The following is an 18153-nucleotide window of genomic DNA, read 5'->3' on the forward strand; positions in this document are numbered from 1 at the left end:
GGCATGATTTTATGTGATATTCCTCGAATTCGTCATTAACCATTGTTAACCGTTTGTTGAAATTTGGGCATTTAATCAGTTACTGCAGTAAAAGAGAACCTTTGATTTCAAGTTGTCAAAGTGGGATGACAGTTGACATCAGCTGCCATTTTTCCTTTATTTTGAAGGTACACTTATACTGAGTTTTAGTGACTGCTTTTTCGATATTTTTTTTCTCTTGATGCCGAAATGACATATATTTGACACATTGCACTTCCAGTTCCTACACAAACAATCACCAATTGATACCCTGGGTTTATTTCTTTGTGTTTTCCTCCTTCATTATGATGATATTCTACCTTTTTAATGTTTTTTTTTTTCTTGTATTTAAAAAAGGCAAAATATAACGAAACGCTTTGGCTTTATTTCTGTGCTTTTTCATCGGTCCTCATTTTGTCTATTTGTGTGACCTGTACTATCCAGCATCAGTTCTTATAATGCAACAAACAGAATGTTTTTTCCCATCCTGAGCAATTTGTCACCAAGAATCTCAAAAGCATATTAGAAAGTGAGCAAAGCATTCGTGATACGCTGCCTGGCCCAAGGGAGAAGACAAATGTATTTCTCGGAGCAGACTGTCTAGTAGCACTCTGCATTTGATTGTGTTGGATACTGGATGTTGGTGGCTCATATGCTTCTTGCTGCTATTAGATGTGATAAATAACAGCAATTGTGCTGCCACCTACAGTGCTTAATGTGCCAGGCTAGAAAAACTTCTTTACCAGAGCATATTTTATGGCTACACGGGGCAGCTGAAAGGTGACTGCACAGCTAGTCCTAAAAGGATGTTTCTAAGCACTGGAGTGCCAATTGAAAAAGACTTCACACATCCACTTTTAAACAGTTTGGCTTTTGTGCTCTCAAATGGAATTTGTTACAAGATTTTGGCCCTGATTCCAGAGATGTCACTTGCTGAGCTGCTTGTTGTCCTTTTGATAAAATCACTGTTTTATCTTTTGCTGATCTAGCAGTTCTCTGAGAATGTATTAACTCGCCCACACTACTGATTGGCAGCCCGTGTGCTGTGTACACACAAAGCTGCCAATCAGTGGTGGGGGCGGGGCTATACTGAACTCACGAGCCGGCGTTCACAGGAGGATCGTGATGAGAGGCACAGGGGTCTTCTGCAGATCCCCGGCTGTCATGACAACCCATTGATGCCCTGTGATCACTTGATGGGCGGAACTTGTGATGCATTTCTGGCCGCCACTTGTTAAATGCGGCTGTCAGTGATTGATAGCGGCATATTCCTGGTTAAGAGCTGCAGGTGGATATCTGATCCACCCGCGGCTGTTAGAAGCACTTGATGGCTGATCAAATCAGTCATCAAGTGCGAGGAAAGATGCGGGCTCAGTGCCGGAGCCCACATCAAATGCAGGGACACAGCCAATGACGTAAATATACGTCATTGGTCGTGGAGGGGTTAAAAATTAGTGACGGTGCATAAGCAAAGAAAAATTATTGGCAGTTAAGAGCGTTCTGGTCACAACTGAAAATCATTCAAATTCATTCTGGTGAATTGTAAGTGATATTTATATCCAAAGACTGAAGTGTTTAAAATATAAACCCATCGTTCTGCCTGTCATTTCCTTGACAGTCTACCATGGTCCGCCAATAGATACTAATCCACCCCTTGATGTACTTATATGTCAAAAGTCGTGTCCCTGCTTTTGATGCGGTCTCACATACCCACTCTGTATCTTTCCCCCCATATGATTGATTTAATCAGCCACCATGTGCCTTTACCATGGGTGGAGTTTCATACTACCCGCAGCTGTTAACCTGTTAAATCTCACTGTTAATCTTTGACAGCGTACCCATGGCATGATTGTGGGGCGTCAATGGATTGCCACGACAGCTGGGGGTCTGCTGAAGACCCCAGTGCCTGTCATTACTATCCTCCTGTGAAAGCCAGCCTGTGGTTGGCGTTCATAAGAGATCGTGATTTTAGCTATACATAACAGTGCTGAAGCACTGCTGTGTATAGCGCAAACGATCGGACAATCGCAGCTTCAAGTCCCTTAAGGAGAATAACAAATACAGTAAAAAGTGACAAAGTGCTTTGTTTTTCATTTTTTAAAAAACTTTTAGTTCAAATCACTCCTCTTTTTGCCCCATTAAAAATAAAACCATTAAAAACAAAAAATCCATATTTGGTTTCTCGGTGTTTGTAAAAGTTTGATCTATCAAAATATAAAATATAATAACTTAATCCGAATGGTAAACAGCGCAACAATAAAAAAAAAAAATCAAAATGACAAAACTCCTTTTTTTTTTTTGACAGACGCAACATTGCAATAAGCTGCAATCAAATATCGTATCTACTCCTAAATGGTATCAGTAAAAACGTCAGCTCAAGGCGCAAAAAATTAGCAATCGCCTTGCCCTAGATCCCGAAAAATGAAAACATTACTGCTTTCAGAAAATTGCAGCACAAGCGAAATTAAATTTTTCTTACAAATTTCCAAATTTTTTTTCACCACTTATATGATATAAAAAACAAAACTGTACATGTTTGGTATCTGCGTACTCTTACTGACCTGGTAAATCATATTGGCAGGTCCAATTCTGGAATTGCACTTTTTTTTCAATCTCAGCGCCCTTGGAATTTTTTTTCCACTGTTCAGTGCATCCCATGATAAAATGAGTGATTGTCATTCAAAAGTACAACTCGTCCCGCAAAAAACGCAGCCCTTATACGGCTATGTGGCTGTAAAAATGTTATGGCTCTAGGAAGAAGGGAAAGAAAAAGAACGAAAACGGAAAATCGCAAGGTCGTAAAAGGGTTCAAAAAAGCTATTGAGTAAGCAAATGAATACTGAACCTTTTATTAAAGAAGCCATGTTGTGTACCACTGATATAAAACTTTACACACTACACAAAGATTCTTGACACGAAAGTACCAGTCAGTGTGCCCTATACTATACCAGCCAAAACCCCTTAAACTTTCCACAACGCCTTTGCTCCTTGAGAATTTGGCAACATGCCGATGTTACTTCTAATAATGTTATTGCCATTGTTTATCTGATAAAGTGAATGCTCCATTCATGCTGGAGGAAATGACAATCCTCTTCTCACTTTGAGAACAGGTGTTCAGCCTTTTTTTTTCTATCTGTAATATATGGCGCGGGTATCCTTCTTGCTATCAACATAACTCGATTTTAAGTAGCTTGCTTTCAATTACTGTCAGGAAAGCAATTGATTCCGGCTCCCAAGCGCCCATACGATTGATGGGGTTGGTTTGAAAAGCTGCATTGTTGACATCTAAGCAATTAACTGTGGGTAGTCTGTAACGGTGCACCAAAGATTGGCAGTCACCTTCATTGTGTGCAATGATTATCTGCTTTAGATAATGGGTAACTGGCGGCCATGTTTGATAGGTGCCGAATGCAAGATTTTACAGATTGTACGCAGGAATATTTTTACAGAAACAAAGTAGAAAAATATTCCTGCGTACAAAGTAGACGTTAGGCTTGGCTTTATATAGTGTGACCCGAGAGAATGGTTAAAAATAAAAAAATAAATATATACTTAGCCTCCGTTGGCCCCCGCAGTCTTGCTTCACCGTCCCAGCTGCTGGCAGCGGTGGATTAAAGAACTTGCCGACGTCAGCGTCGCGTGACCAGTCACATGACTATGACGTCAGCGAAGGTCCTTCATTCCATCGCGAAATGCCGGGAACGCGCCAATTACACAAGTACAGATGCAGTCTTGCGGAATTCGCGCTTTCTAATGCAAGTCAATGGCGGCGAAAACGCAGCGCTTCCGCAAAATAATTGGTAGTGCTGCGTTTTTTTTCCACAATGATAATCCGCAGCGGAAATTTCCGCAGCATTTGCACAGCACATGCAGATTATCATTGGGGAACATGGCAGGCCTTCTACCATGCGTTTTTAATGCGTTTCCGCAGCATTTTTGCTGCTGCGGAAACTCTTAAAAAAACGAATCGTGGGTACACAGCCGGAAGGTAAACTGGTCTTAATTATTTAAGTTCTGTAATAAATTTTAAAGGGAATCTGTCAGCAGGATTTCCCACAACAAACTATTTATGTGCATGTAGCTCTTTCGATGACGAGCCCAGCAATACCTTAAGGGTATGTGCACACGATGCAGAAATGCTCAGGATTTTTTCCTGAGCGTTTCTGCATCTCCCTGGCAGTAAAAAACGCATGCGGATTGTACATGCGTTTTCCTGCCAGCGACATGCGGAAATGAAGCGGTCTTCACTTTCACTTCCGCATGCGGGTTGGCAAGCGCTTCCCAAGCGATTTTAGCATCACTTGGAAAGTGCTTGTCAACTTCACACTATATAAATCCATGCAACCGGCATGGATTTATATAGTGTGTGAATGTCAAAAAATAAAAAAAATAAATATATACTTACCCTCCGATGGCCCCCGGTGTCCTGCTTCCCTCCGTCCCGGCTGTCGGCAGTGTAAGACTGAAGGACCTGCCGACGTCAGCGTCACGTGACCCGTCACATGACTCTGACGTCAGCGTAGGTCCTGCATTCAACCGCGAAGTGCCCGGGAAGCCACGAGGACAAATATATATATATGTATGTGTGTGTATATATATGTGTGTGTGTGTGTGTGTGTGTGTGTGTGTGTGTGTATAATATATATATATATATATATATATATATATATATATATATATATATATATATATATATATATATATATATATATTTATATTATATTATATTATATTATAATTTATATGAAAAAGTTTGGGCACCCCTATTAATCTTTAAGCTTAATGTTTTATAAATGGTGTTTTTGCAACAGCTATTTCAGTTTGATATATGTAATAGCTGTTGGACACAGTAATGTTTCTGCCTTGAAATGAGGTTTATTGTACTAACAGAAAATGTGCAATCTGCATTCAAACAAAATTTGACCGGTGCATAAGTATGGGCACCTCACCAGAAAAGTGACATTAATATTTAGTAGATCCTCCTTTTGCAAAAATAACAGCCTCTAGTCGCTTCCTGTAGCTTTTAATGAGTTCCTGGATCCTGGATGAAGGTATTTTTGACCATTCCTCTTTACAAAACAATTCCAGTTCAGTTAAGTTTGATGGTCGCCGAGCATGGACAGCCCTCTTCAAATGATCCCACAGGTCAATATCTATATTGTAATGCAGCGACCTGCTGGCATAACGGTAATGGTCTAGGATGTGTTTTACCTGACCATATACCTTTCCCCTCAGGTGACTGGTCACATGACTGTGACATCAGCAAGGTCCTGTCAGTTGTGTGTGTGTGCACAGGATATATAAACCCTGGTAATTTGAGACAGGTGTTCGGTGTGAGGCGTGAGGCCTGTGCTCCATGTGTGTGGGACACCGTTTGTGAGAGGCCTAGGGAGGCCGAGAGTGAAGCCTGGCAGCCTGGAAGGCCGAGCCTGGATCCTGTGCGTGGATGTCAGTGGCCTTTGAGGGAGAGCCGGCTTGGTGAAGAACCCTGAAAGGCGCAGGCTGGATGTTAAGTGTGGAAGACATACCAGTAGCCTACGAGGGGACGGCGGCTAGAGACCCTCACCTGGGAAAGCCGCAAAGCCACAGTGGTGGCGGAATAAACGGACTGTAGCAGCTAAAACCCGGCAAAGGTAATACACTTTGTTACATGGACTGTGTTATGGACATTGATAATTTATTACCTTGCCGTAGGCTGTAACCTGGAGCAAGTGGGCCTGTGTGCCACTTGTCTCATGAATATTGTAGATATGTGTGTCGGCGTGCCACGGAGTTGGACCCGGTGAACTGTGGCTTATGATGTAATAAACTGCAACATTGTGAGAAAAACGTAAAGACATTGCACGTGTGCATTGATTGACGCAGCAAAGCGAGTAACCCCCAGTATGATGACTAGCGCTGCCTTACAATATATATTTTTTATTTTATTCTTTTTTTTTTAATGGTACCTGGGTCTAGATGAGAGTCCTGTCATCCAGACCCGGGTACCATCCGCACATTAGAACGCATAGAATGCGCTTCTACATATACAGTGATGCGTAATCCATGCGGTCTAATGCAAGTCAATGGCGGCGAAAAAGCAGCGTTTCCGCAAAATTAATGGACATGCTGCGGATATTTGATCGCAGCGTTTACGCTGCGGAAAAATCCGCATCATGGGCACAGCACATGCGGATTTCCATTGGGGAACATTGCTGTCCTTCTACCATGCGTTTTTAATGCGTTTCCGCAGCTGCAGAAACGCCGCGGAAACGCATTAAAAACGCATCGTGTGCACACAGCCTTACATGGCAAGTCCATTCCCCCAAGAAGCTCATCAAGAGAATGCCAAAAGTGTGCAAAGCAGTCATCAAAGCAAAAGGTGGCTACTTTGAAGAACCTAGAATATAAGACATATTTTCAGTTGTTTCACACGTTTTTGTTAAGTATATAATTCCACATGTGTTAATTCATAGTTTTGATGCCTTCAGTGTGAATGTACAATTTTCATAGTCATGAAAATACAGAAAAATCTTCAAATGAGAAGGTGTGTTCTAACTTTTGGTCTGTACTGTGTGGATAGATAGATAGATAGATAGATAGATAGATAGACACACAGATAGATAGATAGACACACATACAGATAGATAGATAGACACACATACAGATAGATAGATAGACACACATACAGATAGATAGATAGACACACATACAGATAGATAGCTAGACACACATACAGATAGATAGCTAGACACACATACAGATAGATAGCTAGACACACATACAGATAGATAGCTAGACACACATACAGATAGATAGCTAGACACACATACAGATAGATAGCTAGACACACATACAGATAGATAGCTAGACACACATACAGATAGATAGCTAGACACACATACAGATAGATAGCTAGACACACATACAGATAGATAGCTAGACACACATACAGATAGATAGCTAGACACACATACAGATAGATAGCTAGACACACATACAGATAGATAGCTAGACACACATACAGATAGATAGATAGACACACATACAGATAGACACACATACAGATAGACACACATACAGATAGCTAGACACACATACAGATAGATAGCTAGACACACATACAGATAGATAGCTAGACACACATACAGATAGATAGCTAGACACACATACAGATAGATAGCTAGACACACATACAGATAGATAGCTAGACACACATACAGATAGATAGCTAGACACACATACAGATAGATAGCTAGACACACATACAGATAGATAGCTAGACACACATACAGATAGATAGCTAGACACACATACAGATAGACACACATACAGATAGACACACATACAGATAGCTAGACACACATACAGATAGATAGCTAGACACACATACAGATAGATAGATAGACACACATACAGATAGATAGATAGACACACATACAGATAGATAGCTAGACACACATACAGATAGACACACATACAGATAGACACACATACAGATAGACACACATACAGATAGACACACATACAGATAGACACACATACAGATAGACACACATACAGATAGATAGACACACATACAGATAGATAGACACACATACAGATAGATAGACACACATACAGATAGATAGACACACATACAGATAGACACACATACAGATAGATAGATAGACACACATACAGATAGATAGACACACATACAGATAGATAGACACACATACAGATAGATAGACAGATAGACAGATAGACACACATACAGATAGATAGACAGATAGACACACATACAGATAGATAGACAGATAGACACACATACAGATAGATAGACAGATAGACACACATACAGATAGATAGACAGATAGACACACATACAGATAGATAGACAGATAGACACACATACAGATAGATAGACAGATAGACACACATACAGATAGATAGACAGATAGACACACATACAGATAGACAGATAGACACACATACAGATAGATAGACAGATAGACACACATACAGATAGATAGACACACATACAGATAGATAGACACACATACAGATAGATAGACACACACACACACAGATAGATAGATAGACACACACACACACATACAGATAGATAGACACACACACACACATACAGATAGATAGATAGACACACACACACACACACACACACATACAGATAGATAGATAGAGACACACACACACATACAGATAGATACACACACACACACACACACATACAGATAGATACACACACACACACACACACACACACACACACACACACACACACACACGTGTGTGTGTATATATGTGTATATATAATGTGTGTGTGTGTATATGTATGTGTTGTGTACAAAGTGGGAACAAAGCAATATGGTATATACAATCACAGGAGATAAAAGGGATGACAAAAGAAATGGTACTAAACCTCTGTCACGGAAATGGCTCACAGCTTGGCAAAGGGAGGTACTTCTTTTAGGAAAACTGAAACTGACAGTACCACAGCAGGTTGTACCTTCCAGGACTGACAAATGACAGAACCAAAACTCTAATTTTTATGAGATCAAGGTTATGCCCACATACCTCCCCTTGGTGAGCTCATATGGGGGCTGGTCGGGGGATGAGCTAGGTCTTTTAGAGGCTTGAGATCCTCAACTTTCAGGATATGTATCACGGTTTCACTTTTCTATACAGATGAAACATGGCATGGATAGCATCATCCATCTAACCCAATATTAAGTTGGAGGAATTCGACTGGCCTTGCGGTGATGAGTGAATGCATTATGTTCATCCCATCGCTATGACGCCGAAAATATTTCTCCCATAAACATTGGATCGATACAATCCTCAATATTCATCACTGGCCTCAGAGAGTCTGAGATAATTACTTTGAACAGATGAAGCCCCTGAACTTCTCTACTTCTGAGTATACTAATCCTAGACTTGTTGGCTGGTTGTCAGAGATCCCTTGTTGTAATTACCTGTTCACAGCAGGAGGTCCTACTTCAGTGGAAGTTGAAGTGTCTCACTTCCTTATTTATAATTAACTAGCTATTGAGCCCGTTCTATGCCCCGGGTGGCGAGCATTTTTATTGGTATATGGTCTCCCATCCTGGTATTTGTGCTGCCCCCATCCTGGTATTTGTATGCATGGTACCCCTCACCCCCCCCCCCCCAATCCTGGTATGCATGGTACCCCCCCCCCATACCCTATCCTGGTATGTGTGGTACTCCTCTGCACACATACAAAAAAAATAAACACTTATACTCACCTTTCTTCCCTGTGCTCCAGCGCTGCTGTGTTCTGTTCTGCCGGGGGAGGAGTGCGGCGCCGGAGCACCATGCTGTCTGGCGCCATTTTGGTGAAGACGCACTGCAAATATGTCTTCAGTAAAATGGCGCCGGATAGTGCTATGTGCATGTGCTTATTCTAACGCCTTCACTCCGCCCCCGGTCTCCGGCCAGAAGAGAGGCGCCGCGACAACGCTCCTCCTGGTCAGGTTAAGTATGTACTTATGGCGCCGGATACATCGATCTCTGGCGCCATATACTCCTCTTATCTGTAACGGCTCCATGCGTTCTTCTGTCTGCGTCGCGCATGCACATAGAGGCTTCAGACAGAGGGACTCTTGGCCAGTTATATTATAGATCCCATAGGTTCAATGTGAGGTTGCGATGTCCCATCTCTGGAGATGTCTTTATGGATTTTACAGTGTTTCTCTACAACAGTTTATATCTACGAGATCCATGTCTTATTCCAGAGAGCTCCACATTTTTGTTCCTACTGACAGATTCCCTTTTAAGGCTCTTTCCAGAATTTGACTTCTGTGCCCATTTACTGTATTGCCAATCCAACACATTTACAAGACGATCTGCAACAGAAATCGTAGGATATGCTGCTGGATGTTCCATGGGTCCCATGAGGATTGGCCACATTCATATTCCACAAGAATAAGTAGCATGCTTTACCACACTACAGATTGAACTCCTCAATCTTTATGGTGCATGTTAACGGGGCTATGAAAAACCCATTTATTTATTTACTTGCATTGGAAACGGATTGTTGTTGATGCGGCTTTTTTGGGACGCATTGTGGACAACAGGAATGTGTGTTTTTTCTTTTTTTAGCTATACTAGAACATCGGTCTGTTCTACAGGCTTTTTATAACTATATATTTGAAGATGGACATCTAGCTATGGAAGTGTTTTAAGAAGCAAGTAATTGTCAAGTTACCAGACTGCAGAATGACAGACCACTGCAAAAATTAAGAAATGTTGTTTGTCTCATGATATTGGACAGTTCTCATAAATCAGCCAGAAAGTGCTAAATTGCTGGAAATTGACAGAGAAGAAGTGATGAACTGTGCTTTGTGAAGCAGAGCTAAAGCGGCCTTTTCAGGACTTCTTGTGGATAATACACTATACCAACTTTTTTCATGTATATAAATAAAAAAGTCAAATCTCTTAATATGTTTATGCACAACTACTCAAGGCATGTTCACACAACTAGTCAGCGATGCGTTGATTTTTCGAAAAAACTGAAGTCATGGAAATTACTGGATCGATAGAGAAGTTAAAGACCTGTAAATGATGAAGAAAATATTGAAACAAAATTTACAAAACATCTCAATTTATTCAGTATTGGATATGAGCACCACGTGCAGAAATACACCCACTTACTTGGCTTGGTATGCTGTCAATGAGATTATTAATGGTTTTCTGAGGAACATTTTGCCATGCTGAATGCACTTGGGTACAGAAATCACCAATATCCGCTGCTGACAGCTCCCTTTGCAATTGTCGACCAATGATGGCCACGATGGGAGACTAGTCCTAAGACCCTGCAGGCAGTGGTGGCACGATTAGGCCATGCAGTTTGCTCACAGTAGCAGGAGTGACATACGGACTTGTGTTGTCGTGTGGAAAAAATGCTCTTGGGACTTTTTTGAATAAATAATCGTACCACTTGTTCCATGACCAAATAACTGTAATGTTGATTTGTTAGTGTAACTGGTAAGGAGACTAAAGAGGTCCGGCTACCATACATTATGCCGCTCTACACTGTAATGCTTGGAGGTAGGCCTGTGTGACGTTCACTCATGAAGGCATTGCCCACATGGGTTCCAGACCGTTCACTGGCTATCATTGTATTCCAAGACAAAAGTGGGACTCCTCGCTGAAGAAGATGGACCACCACTCCGGCCTCTAGTCTCTACTTGGAGGCCTCATGGGCAGTGCCATGAAAAGACCTTAAATTGTAATGTTTATTTTATGAACTAGAATATTGTAGTAGGACCATCTCCTTTTTAAGTTCATAACAATTAAGGGTTTTTAAAAAGTGATAATCTTGAAAATTCTAGTGTTTTTAAGATTTTTAACACATATCAACCTAAATTTAGTTCTACTATGAAGTACAGTGCATCAGAGATCTTGGGGATATATAGAACCAAACACAACTGTTCCATGGAGCTTTCAGACAACTTGTTCTCATTTTATAGATGTTCTAAATTGGAAAATGGGTGTATATGCGTGAGCTGTAACTTTATTTTTTTTATTATTTTTCCTCTCAAACTAGTTTGTTTAAATTGGGTTTTCTGTTCCTTTTAATATTTTTTTTTTTTTTACCTTTTTACTTTACTCATTGACTTGAAGATGCAATACCTTGAGTGCATTGATAATACATTGTACTACAGTTAGATAATGCCCTGTACTATTTATCAGGCCCCACCTCTAGTGGGTTCTGATAGGGTTAAAGCAGACTGATGCCATTGTTAGGCCTCTGGCTGTCAAATTGGTACAGGAAAACTGCTGTATTTTACAGTAGCAGCATTGAGAATATGTTTTTACTGAATATCATCCAGTGCTGTACAGAAGATCCGCGGTGTAAATTGACTGGTGCTACAGATTTGAAATTAGATCATGATCATAATCAGATTATGCTGCAGATATTGCTGCAAATCGAACTAATTTTGCAATGAAATCTACAGCATTTCTTTGCTGCTGCATTTGTTTTCAACTGAGAAAATAATGCAGTATAAGGCCTCATTCACACGTCCGTGTTTAAACACATGTGAAAAAGTCATCCGTGTGCTGTACTTGTTTTTTACGGACTCCGATTTCTATTGGCCTTTTTCATCCGTGCTGCTGAGAAATAACGGACATATCTCCGTGAGTTTTGCAGGAACAAACGATCTGTGATAAAACAGACATGTGATTAGCACTGTATATTTATAATGGGTACGTGTTTTATCCATGAAAAAAAACACACGACACGGACATCTGAATGAGTCCGAAGTGTCCCACGTGCACATAACATTTGTTACGATCAGCCTAACTGACTAAAAAGAGGCACTTTTAGTTCATTTTTTTTTTTTTAATTTATTTTTAATAAACTGTATTTTAACTAATCCCCCACCCCACCATATATAATTCAGTCAGCATCACCTTATGTTGGGGTGCTCTACTATCTTAAAGTTGATTGAAGATGGAGTCTGAAGACAAGAAAACAGGGGTTTAAAGTGTATGGAAATAACCATGTACTGTATATAAAAGAAAAAAAAAATGCAGTGCTTCGTCAGGGATTTCTTAAAGGGAATCCATCCGCAAATTTTTACTACCTCATCTGAGAGCAGCATGATATAGGAAAAGAGACCCTGATTCCAACAATGTATCACTTAGATTATTGGGTGCATCGGTTCTGACACAAACAGAGGTTTTAGATTTAGCATGAAGCAGAGCTGAGAAAGCTAACCCCGCCCACACCAGGCTCTCTATGTACAATGGCTATTAATAGTGAGCTGCTTATCTCAGGGGGAGGGGGTGGAGTCTGGCAATGCTAATCACAAGTGATAAACTTTCACTGTAAGTAAACCTTACCACGCAGGGTAATAAATGACACACCATTCAACTCTGTGTTTCCGCTTCTATCTTCTGCTGTCTTCAGATTACATAGCAAAAACCTGCTGACCGATTCCCTTTAACTTTATGTCCATCTAATTTTATGTGTTCAAACTTCCATGCCAAGTTATCTTAGAATTTTATACATTTTTCCATGAGGATAGCATCAAATCGCATGCATAGAAACATATTTGAAAGGTAACGTTTGGGTGCAAGTATTGGTGGGAGCTTACTGCAAACGGTTTATACATTGGTTGCAGGCAGCTAGGAGCTCTGAGTCCGTATAGAAGCTCAGACTGCTATACAGACATATATAGAATTATATCGGCACAATAGTATAGACCGTAGCAAATATTTACTTGCTTTGAATCACCTGGTATATTAAAGCGTTAAAGAAAATTCACCCTGCATGTCTTTCATATAAGTGTTGTGGCCATGTTTTTCACAGATATAACACATACATACCCATTTTTGATACGGGAGTTGTTTATACGTCTTTTTTGCTTATTGTGTGTTTGGCAAAAGTAAACAAGAAACTAAAACATGTCCAATTTTGATCGGTCAAGAGTTGAACTCTTCAATGCAAGATAATGAGTGCATAAAAATCTCTTCACAGCACACATTTTCACAAATTGTTTTTTTTTATTTTATTTTTTTATCTTCCATACGAGAAAAACTGATGAAACACTGACGTTAAAAACTGATACTGATGAGAATCTGATCCAAAAATTCCAGTGGAAAGCTTTTTTTTTTTTTTTTCACTTAAATGAGGCCAAGCAATATCAACATCTACAAATTAATATAATTCATTCTAATTTCACTTGTAGAATGAAACAATTTAGACACGTTTTTCAGCTGATAATAGATGCCTGTATCAGGAGACTGATAAATGCACTGAGCTTCAACAGCCACAATAACCTTGAGCCACAGCCACCATCTTTTGAGAGACACTTGGAAAAATATAAGTATCTTTAATGCTATGACAGTAGAGGAAAATTTAGTATCTAAACAATGTTATTGGTAACACATCATCTGTTTTTTTTTTTGTTTTTTTTCGATTAGATAGATGAATATATATAATATTTATTTTGTTCCCCAGCTACTGGGACTGCCATTTTCATCTGCTGGTGTGTAAGTGTCCAGAACATGACAATTACACACCAGCCCCAGACCATTGGAGGCCGCAGTCGGCCACTCACAGCATTGCCTATGCTGTGTAGTTCACAGCTGTGGGGGAAACAAATCGCCATTTTTTTTGCAGCCACGCACAATGCACGGAGCTATTATGTCCTCTGTCACCTCTTACAACTGTGACGAGAAATCCAGGAACCATAGCTGCAGCGGTGAGAACACGTCGGTGCCTGACATTGTACTACTAATGTAGGGTTATTGGCCTGTTCTCAACACTGGGGGAAGTTACTGTCACAATTGTGCTCTCACCACTATAATAGAGCAAGGCTGCGGAGGTAACTTCTTCCAGGTCTGTGGCCTGGCATTAGTAGTATGGTGCCAAACTGCCCGATGTGTTCTTACTGCCGCTGTCATCCTGTGTTCAGAGCTCAGCAATGTTATTATGGCTGCTGCATTCTGCATACTGACTGAGCTCTGCTTTGTCAGTTTTAACCTCATTCAGACGTCTGAATTAGGCTTTACAGCTGCCTGTGCAAAGCGCATGAGACGAGATGACTTGGTCACTGGCTAATGCTTTGCACACTCTGTAGAGGTAGCAGTAAAGCCTCATTCAGACGTCCGTGCATGATGAACGTCTGAATGAGGCTTTACACTGGGCAGAGCGGAGTCGTGTGCAGCTGTCATGAAGATATCATTTTACTGCTGCACTCTGCAGTTGGTAAAGAAAAAAAAATTATGTAAAGAATAAAATTCAAATTAATCCCCCTTTTCCTCCATCAAAATATAAAATAACCCCTACAGTAAATGCCCCAGTTAGAAAAAAATAATCAAAATGCCACAATTATGAAGAGTTTTTGGTCACCAGTTACTTAAAAAAAAAAAAAAAAAAAAAAAAAATGCAATAAAAAGCGATCAAAAAATCATATGTACCCCAAAGTGGTGCCAATTAAAAAAGCTCACCTCACAACAAACAGCCCTCCCACAGCTCAATACAAATACAAAAAAAAACTTAGTGGGTCACAGAAAATTTTACCAACTAAATATTTTATTCTCAACATTAAATAAAAAACAAATCCATACAAGCTTGGGATCACCGTAATAATAGTGACAGATCATTTTTACCATACGTGGAACGCCTTAACCAAATACCCACCATCTTGTTTCTCCCAAAAATAATGGAATTGCATTTATCCACTGAAAGTTTTTATTGCACTGCGAGGTGGGGGCACCATTTTAATTTTCGCCTCAGCAGGAGCTCTAGAAGCTGCCTTGCAAACGGTCCTCAGTGACTCTGTACTTGTCTGTGTCACATTCCAGTCACCATCAAAATGGCTCCACAATGTGATCCTAAACTTTATCCTCCCACTCCTTTTGCAAACACCCAGAAGGGAGGGGAGCAGAGACATCAGGCACATCAGTAGATCACGCCCATATTTACTACAGTTGTAATGTGAGCTAACATTATACTGGGATTTTTGGCAAATGTCTCCTCCTAGTGTTCAAATGTTGTAAATATAAAAAACATTTTCGCACTCTTCATATTTTATACCAATATATAACATTTTTAAAATAATTAATATTTAACATAGCTTTAAATTTTTTCTTTGATACTTTTCATTTAAAGGTGGTTGTGTCTCATGAAAATAACACCGGTCTACATGATGTTTTAAGGCTTTTGGACATCATAGTGGGGGTCCCCGCTTAGGAACGTGGTTCTGCAAACTAGTAACGCATGGACAGCTCTTAATCTAATGGGCTCCATGTAATAACTAGATTTTCCCTGGCAGAATTAGCTGATGGCTTCAATGGTCCAATTTTAAAGGAGACCTCAGACTGCGGAAAGAATTGGCAATGAGCCCACAACTCTGTAGAATGTAACAAAATCTTTATTAAAGGGATCCTGTCACCAGAAAAAAACATTATTAACCTGCAGATATAGGGTTAATCTGCAGGTTAACAGCATTGTTAACCTTCCTGGCGCCTGCACTTAGCTGAATGCTGCCGAGAGAAAAATGAACTTTATTCCTCTTGGTAGCGTTTGAGATGGGAGAGCGACAGCTGTAACCACATCCCATGCCCTGACAGCCGGCCCCAATGCAGAGCCAGTGTCAGGCGGTGCCAGCGGCACGGTTACAGCCGCTGCTCTGTATACTCAGCGATGACTGAACCTGCGCCGCCCCCCATTTTAAAACTCGAACGCTGCCGGGAGGAATAAAGTTATTTTTCTCCCCGCTGCGTTCAACTAATTGCTGGGCAGGTTAATAATGCTATTAACCTGCAGATTAACCCCATATTTGCAGGATAATGGCTGAATTGCTTTAACCCCATCATGACCAGGTGGTTTGCTTGCTTGTTTTTTTCCAAGACCCATAACTCTTTATTTATTTTTCTTGTTGAGCCATTTAATAGTTATTTTTCTTTATGGGATGAATTGGTTTTGAATAACTCCTTTCACTGTATTGCACTGTAAAATGTACAGACCGGGGGAAAAAAATAAACCGATTGGGGGGGGGGGGGTGTAGAGTGGAAAGACCTGCTTTTGAATTACTAACGTAATTCAGATTATTTAATATTTAGTTTTTACTAACTTTCCTTGTGTTGTCTTTCTTTCCCTATTGTGCATTATTGGGGTGCGAAGGTTTTTCCCAGATGAAGTCTCATCTACTAGATTTGTACAAAGGTTTTGCTTAGTTTATCGGCAAATATCTTTTTAACACATTCCTTATTATCAATAGAAAAACTTGTTAGAGCTCCAGTGTGATATTGGACAGCAATCAGCAAAGCATGAAATTATTTCCTTGAGGCAAGGTAACATAACCTTGCCTCAAGGAAAAATATGGTTGCAAATGATTATTTCATGATGGCTGTGGGACATATGCAGCCTGACTTAATGTGGTCATTTTCCAGATGTCTTGTCACTTAGGCTGCTCCAACCTTTGCTTTGACTAACTGTGTGACAATTCTTTATGTACTTTACACAATTTACATGTTATTGTTGGGTGATTTTCTTGCTTGCTTTGCCTTGAAAAGTATTTCTAAAGCTGCTGAAAGAAGTAGTCACCCTGGGCATGACTGACTTGTTCCAGCATTCTGTGCTCACCCTTAGTTTAACTTTGTTCAACGTACCTGCTGTACAAAGAGACTACTCGTGTAGGACTCCTGTCAGTGTGGATTAATGTCTCTACTAATGCTTGTTTTAAAGAGAACATGTCAGCTGATGCATGCTGCCCTCAGATTGGGCAGCATGTATCAGACTTTGGCTGTGTAGTCTCAGTTATGTTTGACTCTGAAACGCTCCAGCCTTTCAGAGAATAGCCTACACTAAATACTACCAGGGACCGAGACCCTGCTATAGACTAGTCGGCCAGGTGGTCATGGTGACTTCTCCCTGCCCTCTGTCCTGGACTGATGAATCTGACAGGTCTCTGCCTACGTGCGTGTATAGGAAGAGACCGTCAATTCAGGTCAGGAGGCGGGGAGAAGCCGCCATGACTGCATTTAAACACCGCAGTGTTTCACAGTCAAACATAACTGACTGAGATAATGCACGGATTGCTCAGCATGTATCAGCTGACAGGTTCCCCTTAAAAAATATTTTCAAGTTGCATATTCTTAGTCCATATTTTACAGGGAAAGATTCTGTTCATATTGAGGCACAGGTAAAATATATTTTCCCCAGTAGAATATGAACATAATTTCTTTTATTTTGTCCAGGTCTTTTGTAATTTAAAACTATTCACTTATCATTTAGCAAGGAGTCTTGGCCCCTGTAATAATTAAAATAAAGTTTGGAGGAATGTATTGAGTGATACTGTTTGAGGAAGTCCGGATGGAATGAAAACTGGATTCTAAGGGATGTAGACTGAGTATTTTATTGTTAAAATGGTACTCGCTTAGTCTACATCCCTTTGGATCCACCTTTCAATCCATCAGGACATTCTTAACCAGTCACTACCGCAAAACATCCCGTGCACGCTGATGACACACGGATGACATCCATGTGTCATCGTGACACCTACCAGTGACTGGGAAACGGCGGTACAGTTCGTGCTGTTCCTCGGTGCCGGGTGCTGAAGGCGGCTCACATGATTGTCTCCTGCTCTCCCTGAGATCAGCGAAAGCAGGCTACAA

General features: G+C 40.5%; 1 protein-coding gene across 2 annotated transcripts in view; it reads left to right on the plus strand.

Moving 5' to 3' along the window:
* Positions 1 to 18153, plus strand: part of TNKS (tankyrase) — a 234322-nt gene that overhangs the window by 68391 nt on the left and 147778 nt on the right. The gene's annotated exons all lie outside the window — the stretch shown is intronic.

This window comes from Phyllobates terribilis, unplaced genomic scaffold (genome assembly GCF_046119375.1).
Source record: "Phyllobates terribilis strain yellow unplaced genomic scaffold, ASM4611937v1 Scaffold_1__5_contigs__length_1240528914, whole genome shotgun sequence".
In the NCBI taxonomy this organism is placed as follows: domain Eukaryota; kingdom Metazoa; phylum Chordata; class Amphibia; order Anura; family Dendrobatidae; genus Phyllobates; species Phyllobates terribilis.